Source organism: Erpetoichthys calabaricus, chromosome 7 (genome assembly GCF_900747795.2).
Source record: "Erpetoichthys calabaricus chromosome 7, fErpCal1.3, whole genome shotgun sequence".
Lineage (NCBI taxonomy): Eukaryota > Metazoa > Chordata > Cladistia > Polypteriformes > Polypteridae > Erpetoichthys > Erpetoichthys calabaricus.
Genome location: NC_041400.2, coordinates 186,706,624 through 186,720,508, shown reverse-complemented (window position 1 = coordinate 186,720,508; position 13,885 = coordinate 186,706,624). Strand labels below are relative to the sequence as shown.

Sequence of the window (13,885 nt, the reverse complement as noted above, 5' to 3'; positions counted from 1 at the left end):
TTCAGTATTTTAGTAGTAAAACAACAGTCAAGGAGGAGGTGAAGTACATCAGGAATAGTAAAGGGAAATTAGAAATACAGACAGTGAAATAGCAGGTGCTCAGAACTCTCATTTTTCTGAGGTTTTCACATGTGAGGAGGTGGATGGCCTCCCAGCAGTAACAGGGACTACTAAGGAGGTACTTAGTGATTTGGGAATTACAGATAGAGAAGAGTTGCTCAAATTAAATAGGGTGAAGTCAAACATATCAAAAGAGCCAGCAACAACATTTATTTCTATAGCATATTTTCATACAGATGATGTGGCTCAAAGTTTAAGGTTTCTTTATTTAGTCATGTTTACACAAGAAAACATGAAATTTGCCTTCTCATTTGCATCTAATAACAGACAGAATGAAATAAAACAGACAAATAAAAACAAGAAAGGTTAAGGTAAGGCAGTTAGATAATACATATTTACTCCAAAAAAAAAAAGTTACAGGATATATATCAAAACCTTAATCATTATCTCCGATATTTCTTATTGAAAAGTCATATGGCACAAGGAAGAAAGGAGTTTCTGGAGCAATTTGTGTGGGTTTTCAAAGCGACTCTCTTTCCTGATTTACTGAACTTTGTACCGCTCTCAGATCCGGCACGATTATAATAATTAAATAATCCGGGGCGCGAGTGACCAACACTACTTTCTACTACACCACTTCAAATTATAGAGACACACCAGCAAGAGCAGGATCAAGTTGAAATGATTATTGATAGACAATACACATTATCACCGGGACAACAACAACAACAGAAAACCTTATATGTATAATATCGCGCTGCAGCGCTTCCCCTGCCCGCACAAATCACAACACAAACCCTAGAAAACATACATTACTAATAAGGATTTTAGCAGATGGAAAACAAAAAAAAAAAAAGAACAATGAATTTATAGTTTTTTAAAGTCTTATCTGTACAGTAGCGTTGAGCTCCGTCTAGCGTGAGGAAATGAGGTGCCGACCATATATCTTAATCCGGGAAATGTACTGATTAACAGTTCCTAGTGCTGGTCCGTCAAGTCCTCTCCCGTATGCCTTCCACTCGAAAGAAAAAATAATTTGGCTTGCAATGAACCCGGGTTCACCTGACGATATCCAAGAGGGTTAATCCTTTCCCTTGTGCCTTTTCCTGTTATGGCTTCCTCCTCCTCTCTCCTCGCTCTTCTTCTTTTTTCCCGCCACCTATTTACAAACGGATAGCTCCTCCCCGTACAGTCTGATGGCCCTCCAAGCCAGGAGCTCCCCTCCCTCTGTATCAAGGGCTGGCCCTGCACATAAAGGCATACCACTAAAACAGGTATGGGAAAAGGTACAAACTTACAGGTACATAAACATATTCCAGTCGACCATTACAACTTTACTTCTACATGTAATGGATGTCTGTCATCAGTTGAGATGATTTCCAGTTTCTTTAACATTGCCCTCTGACACACACATCAGTCAAATCATCTATATCAGTCCCAATAACTTTAGTTGCATACTTCATAATCTGCTGGAGCTTTTTTGAGTTTTGGTTTGTCAGACAATTAAACCAGGCAATGAAACTAAAAGCGATCACAGACTGGAGCAGACTGCGATAAAAGGACAACATGAGGTCCTTGTCTACTTTAAATAGTTTGAGTTTATGGAGGAGAAATAAGCATTGGTTGCATTTAGAGAATAATTCTTTTGTATTTGTATTCCAGTTAAGATTGTTATCTAGGTAAGATCCTATACCCTTAGCAGGGTCCTGGAGGGTGCATGGGAGTTTGCCCAACCAGTCTACATGTGTTTTGTGGACTTAGAAAAGGCATTCGACTGTGTCCCTCAGGGAATCCTGTGGGGGGTACTCCGAGAGTATGGGGTACCGGCCCCCCTGATAAGGGCTGTTCAGTCCCTGTACGATCGGTGCCAGAGCTTGGTCCGCATTGCCGGCAGTAAGTCGAACCCGTTTCCAGTGAGAGTTGGACTCCGCCAGGGCTGCCCTTTGTCACCGATTCTGTTCATATCTTTTATGGACAGAATTTCTAGGCGCAGCCAGGGTGTTGAGGGGGTCCAGTTTGGTGGGCTCAGGATTGGGTCACTGCTTTTTGCAGATGATGTTGTCCTGTTTGCTTCATCAGGCCGTGATCTTCAGCTCTCTCTGGATCGGTTCGCAGCCGAGTGTGAAGCGGCTGGGATGAGAATCAGCACCTCCAAATCCGAGACCATGGTCCTCAGCCGGAAAAGGGTGGAGTGCCCTCTTAGGGTTGGTAGCGAGATCCTGCCCCAAGTGGAGGAGTTCAAGTATCTCGGGGTCTTGTTCACGAGTGAGGGAAGAATGGAGCGTGAGATCGACAGGCGGATTGGTGCGGCATCCGCAGTAATGCGGGCGTTGCATCGGTCTGTCGTGGTGAAAAAGGAGCTGAGCCGCAAGGCGAAGCTCTCAATTTACCAGTCGATCTATGTTCCTACCCTCACCTATGGTCATGAGCTATGGGTAGTGACCGAAAGAACGAGATTGCGAATACGAGCAGCTGAAATGAGTTTCCTCCGCAGGGTGTCTGGGCTTTCCCTTAAAGATAGGGTGAGAAGCTCAGTCATCCGGGAGGGGCTCAGAGTAGAGCCGCTGCTCCTCCGCATCGAGAGGAGTCAGATGAGGTGGCTCGGGCATCTGATCAGGATGCCTCCTGGACGCCTCCCTGGTGAGGTGTTCCGGGCACGTCCAACCGGGAGGAGGCCCCGGGGAAGACCCAGGACACGCTGGAGGGACTATGTCTCTCGACTGGCCTGGGAACGCCTTGGGATTCTCCCGAAAGAGCTAGAAGAAGTGGCCGGGGAGAGGGAAGTCTGGGCATCTCTGCTCAAGCTGCTGCCCCCGCGACCCGACCTCGGATAAGCAGGAGACAATGGATGGATGGATGGATGGATGGTTTTACAAGATGAAGAAAGAAAGAAAAATAAGATTAGGCAATGCTAAGTAACAAAGAATAAACTATGGTCCAATGGCCAGGAGGTCAGAAAAAACAAAGAAACAGGGCTGGGAAAAATAAAACAAAATCTGCAGGGGTTCCGCCTGGCCCCGACAGAGTAAATAATATTTATTTTTAAATGCATGAGGAGGTGAGTGAGTACAGATATAAACCCTTGATGCATATTTTTAGAAGGTCACTGCGCACTGGGGAAATGCTGAAGGACTGGAAAATGACAAATGTTATCCTGTTCTATGAAAGGGTAATCAGGCAGATACAAGCAACTGTAGGTCAGTAAGCTTAACATGCATCACGGGTAAATTAATGGAAGAATTATTAAGGGTAAGATTGAGCAAAACATGGCAAGAAGAGGAGTTTTACTGAATAGTCAGCATGGGCTCAGACAAGGAATGTCATGTTTTACTAACATGACTGAATTCTATGGGAAAGCAACAAAAGTATATGATATTATTTATCTGGACTTTCAGAAATAATTTGATAAGGTGCCACATGAGAGGGTGGGCATCAAACTAAAAGAAGTCGGAGTTCAGGGTGTTGGGTGTAGATGGGTGCAGAATAGGCTCAGACACGGGAAGCAAAGGGTGATGGTGCGAGTAACCGGATTGAAATTTGCTAATGTTAAGAGTGGTGACCAGCAGGGGGCAGTGGTGGGGCCACTGCTATTTTGAAATTACATACATTTTTTGGATAGGAATATAAGTAATAAGCTGGTTAAGTTTGCAGAGGATACCAAGCTAGGAGGAGTGGAAGATAATTGGGATTGCTTTGAATTGTTACAGAGGGACTTGGATAGCAGACAAGCTTGAGTTATAGCAGATGATTTAATGTTAAGAGTGGTGTTCCACAGGGGTCAGTGCTAGGGCCGCTGCTATTTTTAATAGATATAAATGATTTAGGTAGGAATATAAGTAACAAGCTGGTAAAGTTTGCAGATGATACCAAGATAGGTGGATTAGCAGATAATTGGGAATCCGTTATATCATTACAGAAGGACTTGGATAGCATACAGCCTTGGGCAGGTTTGTGGCAGATGAAATTTAATGTCAGTAAATGTAAAGTATTACACATAGGAAGTAAAAATGTGAGGTTTGAGGACACAATGGGCGGTCTGTAAATGAAAAGTACACCTTATGAGAAGGATTTAGGAGTCATAGTGGACTCAACATTATCAACTGACAGATAGTATTCAGAAGACATATTAAAGGCTAACAGAATGTTAGGGTATATAGCGCCTTGATGTGTGGAGTACAAGTCACAGAAGGTTCTGCTCCAGCTTTATAACACACTGGTGAGGCCTCATCTGGAGTCCTGTGTGCAGTTTTGGTCTCCAGGCTACAAAAATGACTTAGCAGTGCTAGAAAAAGTCCAGAGAAGTGCGACTAGGCTGATTCAGGGTTATAGGCATGGCCGGATTAAGGTGGGTGTTATTGATGCTGCAGCATTAGGCCCATTCCTGAAATAGGCTCAGATGAAAACAGATGAGAAATTTCCGGAAGCTGAACAGTTTTCCTTTGATATATTAACCTCAAAATAATTCTTAGAATGAAATTTGGAGTCCGACTTTCAGACGCCTAGACACAGCGTTATTTATTATACAGTTACTATTGTTCTTTGCGCTGTGCCGTAACTATAACGTTGTTGTGTTTATTGTTAACCAAAGATTTCAAGTTAATGCTATCAATTTTACGTTAAACAGTATACTTAGTAATTTAGCTGCGTTTTTTTGCAATATCTTGGGGATTCTTGCCACTTTATTATTGTTCGGTAAGTGCCACATATTAAATTATTCACCTTGAAAGTTAGTTGTACAGTAAAAATCGATGGCTATTTAAATGGTTATCTGTAAAGGTAAAACTAAAAGCCGGCCCGCAGGCCTGGCATGGATGTTTAGAATTTTTTAAATCCTCCACAGGATTCTGGTCTATTATGAAATTTAAATCGTGAACAAATTTTTACCCTCAAGAGCCTGAACTGAGTCACTTTGACCCAATGTCTCTGCAAATTCATTTTTTCTTACTCTGTTTCGTAAGGGAATTGCGAAATTTTGTGTATTTATTTGTTAGATTTTCTGCATCAAGTGCACTTTTCAGACAATTGCTATTGAATGTTCATGTTACATAGTTTGATGTTAATCTCGAGTTGTTACGATACTACGTCGTTATTATTATTCATGTTCAATAAAGGCTGGCTGGTTGCGTCGCAAGCAATTAAGGCTCCTTGGTCGGTCTGAGAGCGCATGTACGGTGAGTGTCGAATGCACATGCACCAATGCTGAGAAAAAATAGGCCTTTTTTGCGCTGCAGCATCAGGCCCAATTTTGTCTTAATCCGGCCCTGGGTACAGGGAAAGAATTATGAGGAAAGATTAAAAGAGCTGAGCCTCCACAGTTTAAGCAAAAGAAGATTAGGAGGAGTCAAGTGATTATGAAGTAGTCCAGTGGATCGAGATGGTGACATTAAAATGAGTTTGTCAAGATCACAGGGACAAGGTTGGAAACTTGTTAAGGGCACAAACAAAGTTCTTCTTCAATCAGAGAACCACAGACACATGGAATAAGCGACCAAGTACTGGCACAAGAACAAGAACACTGGGACACAAGTTGGAAACTTGTTAAGGGTAAATTTTGCCACTTTTTGGAAGCTTTTCTTCACATTAAGAACTATAGACACATGCAATAAGTTTCCAAGTAGTGTTGTGGACAGCAGGACTTTGGTGAACTTTAAAACTCTGCTTGATTGGAAGAATTAAGTGGACAGTACTGATGAATTGTGCTGGGCTGAACGACCTGCTGTCGTCTCGATTGTTCTTATGTTCTAAACGCATGCATCGCCCTGTTCTGCCAGATCTGCTCGTTCAATTGTTAAGTGCTAATATTGTGAATTGGAAACTTTGAGGAAGCAAGAACATCTCAGGCGTGAAGTGGTGGTCGATGCAAACTCACAGAATGAGTGCATAGCGAGTAAAAGTCACCTATCCTCTCTCTCTGCATTATTCACAATGGAGCTCCAAACTGCCTCTGAAAGCAACATCAGCACAAGAACTGTGCATCAGGACCTTCGTGAGAAGGTTTCCATGATCGAGCAGGTACCCTCAAGCCTAAAATCACTATACGCAATGCCAAGCGTAAAAACGTGTTCTCTGGAGTGATGAATCAAGCTTCACTACATGCAGTCTTATGGACAAACCTGGGTTTGGTGGATGCCAGGAGAATGCTATCTTCTGGACTCTAGAGTTTCTACTGTAAATTTTGGTGTAGGAGGTATAATCATCACCAGTCGAAGCCCATATAGAGCCCATCTCCCTCTGTATCTGGATGCTTACACCCCTTGAGTTTTAAAAACAGGTCCCCTCGGTGTCCATAGCGAGCTCCCCTTGATTTACCAAAATGGCACCCCTTGGTGTCCATAGTGCATTTGATGTTAAGGTCTGGTCAAGCGACGCTTCAGTTTCATAAACTGTGCCCCTCGGTGTCCATAACGAGTGTCCCTTGAGTTACCGATACAGCACCCTTGGTGTTCATAGTGCATTTGATGTTAAGACCTGGTTATGCACTGCTCGAGTCTCATAAATTGTTCCCATTGGTGTCCATAGCATGCATTTAGCATTATTATTATTCTTCAAGAATTTAAAAAAAGGGGGGGGGGGGTGTTCCCTTGATATCTCAAGCATGTACACCTTGATCTACCAAAATGTTGCCCCTCTGCATCCATACAACAGTTGCTGTTAAGGTCTGGAGCGTGAGCCACTTGAGATTCATAAACCCTTGATGCCTAGAGCATGCATTCAGTATTATTATTCTTCAAGAATCAAGGAGGGGGAACCCCCCCCCCCCCCCTTGGTGTCCTGAACATACACACCTTGACTTACCAAAAAGTTGCCCCTCAGCATCCATAGTGCATTTACCGTTATTGCACCCCTTGACTTGACTTAACAACCTTCCCTTGGTGTCCATAATACTCCTGGGTAATTTGTTTGTAATTTCACAGTGTGTGCCACTTGACTTGCATAGATGACACCCCTTAACTTTAATAAATGTTGCCCCACAGGGGTGGTTGTGTCATCTAATGGATAGACCAGCTCTGGGGATAATGGCAGGATTTGGGCCAGGCCCCTTGGCTCCTGTGAAGGTGTAATGTTAATGCTACAGTATACAAAGACATTTTAGGGAAATTGTGCATGTCCATCTTTGTGGCAATCATCTAGGGAAGGTCCATTTGTGCTCCAGAATGACTGTGCCCCTGTGCACAAAGCCGGGTCCATGAAGACATGGAGTAACTCAAGAGGTCCTGACCTGAACCCAACTGAACACCTTTGGGATGAATTGTAATGTCAACTGTGGACCAAATCTTCTCATCCAATAACGGTACCTGACTTCACTCTCTTTTGGATGAATTTGCACAAATTCCCAATCTGAAATCTTGGGCTAAGAAGACTGGAGGGTGTTATAGTGACAAAGTGACAAATATTAATGCCCCTGGTTTTGACATGAGATGTCCAACAAGCTCATATAGGTCTGATGGTCAGATGTTAAAAAACCTTTGGCTGTATAGTTGGGGAATAAAGCGGTCTTGATAAGATGATTCTTTTAAGGGAATCAGGTTCCCTTTCCGGAAAGAAGGAAATAGAAATAGGTACTGCATGTATTGCTTTTTGTATTTGCTTGTGTTTAACATGCATAGATGTGCACTGGCCTCCTCAAACAAATTATTTATAAAACAATCTGGGCTGTTCATATTAGGTTATGAATAAATGATCTGCATCTTCAGGTAGGCTGGCCTCTGGTTAAATATGTTGACGTACATAATTTGATATCAATCAAGTTACCCTTGCTGTTACCTGCTGGGACCGCGTCCTCACTGGATGATCGCAAGTCTCTTCATTTAAGCCAGTGGGTCCCAACCTTTTCCCTGCCCCACACCTCTTACAAAAAGGTTGATTTATGTTCACACTCCTTACAAAAGTGATACCGCATTTGAAGAAGTCAAATTTCTCATTTTTGACCCACATAAAGTACTACGGGTGAATAAACTGAACTCATAACAATAAGCTTGCATTTTATTTAAAAATAAATTGAGCAATTTACCTTTACAAATCTCAGTAATTGTATAAATGTGTCCCCCGTGAAGCTTGAGTGACGATCTGAGGGTTGCGGAATCCCACAAAGCATCAAGCGCCTCATTGAAATGACACCCAATCAATGATTGAGGGGTTTGGAAAGATTGGAGATGCCCATGAAGTAATGGGTGCTGGCGAGCCGCTAAGCAATGAACCACACTTGATGATCTTTTCCCCCTGATGACACCAGTATGGCAGTTCAAAAACAGATGTGCCACACAGTTAAAACTTCTGCACTACTACTGGGACCACCATCTCAGGAGAGATGGGCGGAATGTAACCAGCAGGTGTTGCATCCAATTCAGTCACCGTTGTCCTAACCCCAAACCCACAATTGAAAAAAACATCAATCAAACCTCGAAACTGGTGACATTTCACAATCAAGGCTTGCATGGTAATCAAAATTAGACCTTAGCAAGGTCTGAATTCCATTCTCATAAAAAATATATTCGCCTTTAGGAATGCTCTGCCCACAGCAAGGAACCCGCAGGACGGCGCAGTACTGTGGTTCATTCACAGGTTACAATTGTGCACATAATGCTTGATTGTTTTCAAACCGTACAACAGGAGCAGAAACTAATAAGTGAGCAACAAATGATGGCCCACTGCATGACGTTGATTGCACCATGATAAAGTTGGACAGCACACCACATTCAATTTTGGCAAATTGCAATGCAGTCTTCCTATTTGTTACACCCCCAGAAATACCATCTCATACCTGGGCAACCCAGATTGGAAACCCCTGATTGAGATTCATTGTACCATGACCTTGGACTAGGGTATTGCTGGTTCAGATACCTTTGTAACCAAAGATCAGGTTTGCCCTCAGCTTTGATAAAAAAATAAAAATGTGGCAGATTGATTGATGAGCAACAAAGTGTCACAGTACTTAGCGGCATTGCCTAAGAATTGCAAGGCTTTAATGACTGACCTGATGATTACCAGTACACGAAGTTTGGCATGTTCTTCTTGCATTCATCTGTGTTTTTGTGGGTATCTTCTCTTAAACATTACAAATACTGTCACATGATTTAGGAGTTCAGGGTGATGTTTTTAGATGGGTGCAGAATTGGCTCAGACACAGGAAGCAGAGGGTGATGGTATGAGGAACTTCATCAGAACTGGCCGATGTTAAGAGTGGTGACCAGCAGGGGGCAGTGCTAGGGCCGCTGCTATTTTTAATAGATATAAATGATTTAGATAGGAATATAAGTAACAAGCTGGTAAAGTTTGCAGATGATACCAAGATAGGTGGATTAGCAGATAATTGGGAATCCATTATATCATTACAGAAGGACTTGGACAGCATACAGGCTTGCGCAGGTTTGTGGCAGATGAAATTTAATGTCAGTAAATGTAAAGTATTACACATAGGAAGTAAAAATGTGAGGTTTGAATACACAATGGGAGGACTGAAAATCGAGAGTATGCCTTATGAGAAGGATTTAGGAGTCATAGTGGACTCTAAGCTATCGACTTCCCGACAGTGTGCAGAAGCTGTTTCGACGTGTAGTGGGGTGCGGCAACGCACTGTACCAGTGCATGCTCCCAAACTTGACTTGACTTGACTGCAGTGACATTCATGTCTCTGGTGACTCTTCCTATGAAGTCAGTAGATGGATTGGGAGAGCATGGGGGGGTCATGAGGTCGCTGGAAAGGGGTGTGTGGCACTCCTGATATCTCTGCAAAAGGACGAGGGTTCAAGTCTTTAGAGTCCTGGTGCTTCCTGTCTTGTTATATGGTTGCAAGACATGGACACTATCCAGTGACCTGAGACGAAGACTGGACTCCTTTGGTACTGTGTCTCTCCGGAAAATCCTTGGGTACCGTTGGTTTGACTTTGTGTTGCTCATGGAGTCCCGAATGAGACACATAACCTGCATTGTGAAGGAGCGTCAGTTACGGCACCACGGCCGTGTGGCACGTGTCCCCGAGGGTGATCCAGCTTGTAAGATCCTCATTGTTGGGGACCCGAGAGGTTGGACAAGGCCAAGGGGTCGCCCACGTAACACCTGGCTGTGGCGGATAGATGGTCATTTCCAGAGGGTGGGACTGGACCGTGTGTCTGCCTGGGGGTTTGCCAACCGGGATCCCGAGTTGTTTCGTTGTGCAGTGGGTGCAGCAACGTACCAGTACCAGTGCATGCTCCCCAACTTGACTTGACTTGACTTTGCAAAATTGAATAAAGTGATAGCACTGATGTGTATAACTCAGAGTCCAAAACAGAACTGAGGGGATAGGGGAAAGGTGGCGGCTTTTGAAGGCCAGTATAGGAAGTGACCTCAAAAGGGCCAGAACCGGGAGGGTCTTCATCCATAGGCTCGGGCCAGGAAATGACATCAAAGGTGCCAGAACCAGAAGGGTCTTCGTCCATAGGCTCGGACCCGCAAGTGACGTCTAAGGGGTCGGAACCAGAATTGACGTCATCAGGGCCAGGCGAAATTTCCCATGAACGGTCTGCAGGAAACTGAGAAAAAGAGTCGGTGCACTCTGCCACATCCCGGTCTGGCTCGGGATTACCCTCATTCAAGCCCTTTAGCTGCCTCCCATGCGTAGATGTATGACAGTCTTTATTTGTAAGTCAAACAAAACAAATGTAATGTTAGTGTTTCAGGAGAAATGTTTTATTTCAATGATGAGAACAGCAAAGCTTTCATGTCTAACCAACACCCTAAGAGTCTTTAGGACTGACTCAGGATGTGGATTTTATGGCAGGTTTGGGGGGGTGTGGTATAGCGGGTTCACAGCTCCCATTCAAAAGGCCGTTTTAAATAAGTAATCACCACGCTCGCGGTTTAGTGAGGGGGCGTGGTGGTTGTGGCTGTAGCGTCTCAGGGCGATCTGCGGTGTGGGCATGTATCACCTAAGTGCACAGGTGAGAGACTGCCCACATCGGTGGTATTCCTGGGGCTGCTAATGTGCTGCAGCTGCTATGTCCTCTCGGCATAAATAGAAGTGTGAGCCGACTAGGAGGAAGGAAAAAAAAGTAAAGGAAATAGAGAACAGGAGGTAGCGAAAGAAGAGAAGAAGGAGGTGGAGAGAGCCGGTGGGAGGAAAAAGGAGAGCAAGCGAGCAAGAGCAGGCTCGCATGAGAGAAAGCAGGCAGCTGGGAGGAGAGCCCACAAGAGGAGTGTTTGGCCAACACTCAGTGGGGCTGAAGGAAGCGGTCGCTCCAGCTGGAGTGACCAGTACAGGCGTCGACTTGACCGTCGATAGGAGCGGGAGTCGATGAGGCTTTGGGCTGGTTGAGCCACAGCGTGAGCGCCTTGGCCGCTGGGGAAATAACCCAAGTCTTGGTCCGGTTTAGAGCCCGACATAGCCAAGGATTGGAGGGCTACCGGGACCAGAGGGAAAGGCAGTTGTTCCTGCAGATAGGCGACTCTCCTGTTGAGCAGCCCAGATGGGAGTAGCAGGGGAGCCGCCATGGTAAGAGAAGACACTGGACGTTTTGTGTAACTGTTTTAAAGGATTGCTTCCTGTGATATTTTACCTCGTAGTTTTTAGAAGATTTTTCTATTGTTTTTAACTTCCACTTTTCACTTGCTTTTAATGGACTATTTATTTATTGGAACTTTGAAAAAGCACTGCACTTATTTATTTGAACATTCTTTTGTTTCGTTATTGTTTTTGTAAATAAAAGAACTTTTGCACATTTGTACCATCCCCTTGCTATTGTTGCCTCACTGTCTAGCTCATCTCGGTTATAACTATCAACGGTGTTGGGTTCAAGGGCTCCCGAATAGATGATGGGAGCATGGAGCTGAACCCGCATCATCACGGGGGGGTGGTCTCTGCAGGACATCTTATATATAATTTGCTAGTCTCCTCACTCACTCACTCACTCACTCACTCACTCACTCACTCACTCACTCACTCACTCACGTCCGTCCGAAGCCGAATGCGCAGTCGCATTCTGTGCACATCGCCTTCTGCACATGTCCGAAGCCGAATGCGCAATCGCCTTCTGCGCAGCTGCCCGAAAAACCTTACGAGACCGACATCACGGCAGGCGGCGGATTTACAGCCGCGAAAATTCAAAGAGAAAGGCGACTTTGACCAACATCGCGGCAGGCAGCAGATTTACGGCCGCGAAAATTCAAAGAGAAAGGCGACTTCGACCAATATCGCGGCAGGGTCCATCCGAAGCCGAATGCGCAGTCGCCTTCTGAGCAGCTGCCCGAAAAACCTTACGAGACAGACATTGCGGCAGGCGGTGGATTTACGGCCGCGAAAATTCAAAAAGAAAGGCGACTTTGACCAACATCGCGGCAGGCGGCGGATTTACGGCCGCAAAAATTCAAAGAGAAAGGCGATTTCGACCATCATCGCAGCAGGCGGTGGATTTACGGCCGCAAAAATTCAAAGAGAAAGGCGACTTCGATTAAAGCTCTAGAGGACTGAAAGGCGATTTCGACTACAGCTCCAGGCCTAATTACGCATTCATTCAATACACCTATATCAGGTTTGTGGTGCTTATACTTATTACTATTCCATTCGTGCCTGTTTCATCTTACGTTGTCGAAACGGGCTCTTTGTCTAGTTTCTTAATAAGCCAATCCCTGCAGGAAGACTATAAACCTACAGCATCTCAACAAGTGGTCTTGGGGGCAATGTGTGAACTGGTAGTGTGTGCCCCCATTTGTCTGAGGTATTGGTGTTTGGGATTGGTTTTGAATCAGAGGTCATTCTGTACCACGACGGCCTATTGGCCTAAGGATTTGGATTGAGCATCTATGAATTTGGGCGCTTTATTCCTCCCTTTCTATCGCTCTCTCTCACACACCACGGCCATGAAAAAAAGAAGCACAAGCAGAAAGCACAACTTGGCAGCCATTTTGAGACAGGCATGTGACCTGTCCTCAAGAAAGACGACTAGAAATGATGACTTAACTAGAGACATTTAAACAACTACACATCTGTGTGCCATCTGAAACTACACATCTAGCATTTATCAGGTTGTATGGTTGCCAGTATTCACATGTACTTTGCTTATGGTTATTATTTTATGAATATTATCAATAATACATCATTTAAAGTTGTAACTTAACTCCTGCTTGTCTTTTACTCTATGCAATTGCCTGAGGTTATAGATGTAGAAGGGAAGGTGGGGAGAAGTTATAAAGTACAATACCTTATAAAGAGTGGCAAGTCTATGGGATCTGAGGCATTCTGATGAAGTCTACACAATAAAGAGTACAAAAGGGGAAAGTAGAGTCATTTAGAACTTTATAAAGACAAAACACACACAAACTACAGTAAATGCACTGCATGGATAAGAACTGCCCAGTGTATGTCCTGTAGCAGAAGCTTACTATCATGTGGTCAGTGGGAGGCCAGCAAACAACTAGAAGATGATTTTCTACTTACATACACTACCAGTCAGATGTTTTAGAATAGCTCCGTTTTTCCAGTGTTTCTTCAAATTTAATAAGTTGAAATGCAATGAAAGACCTAAAATGGTGAAAAGGTAAGCAATAAACTGGCAGAGGTTTTAAATTTAAAGTTTAGCTTAACAAAATGTGAAAAAAGGAAATTTGCACAATATTACAAATGGGCCTTCTTCAGGGAAGAACTAATAGGTTACAACCTACAGATGTTCTGCAGCAACTGAAGTAAACAAAGCCTTGCAAGTTGAAGCAAACAATTTGCACAGGTGTCCCAACTTTTGTTGGTTACTTAAAAACCCTCTGTGTGTCTTAAAGCAGAGTTGGATCCTCCAATGGGGTGAGGGTTCATCTTTCACTACGACAATGACCTGAAGCATACAGACAAGACAAAGCT

At 44.1% G+C, this 13,885-nt stretch overlaps 1 protein-coding gene across 1 annotated transcript in view; it reads right to left on the bottom strand.

Annotated features, from left to right (window-relative positions):
• Positions 1–13,885, bottom strand: part of chrna8 (cholinergic receptor, nicotinic, alpha 8) — a 474,679-nt gene that overhangs the window by 417,245 nt on the left and 43,549 nt on the right. The window lies entirely within an intron of this gene.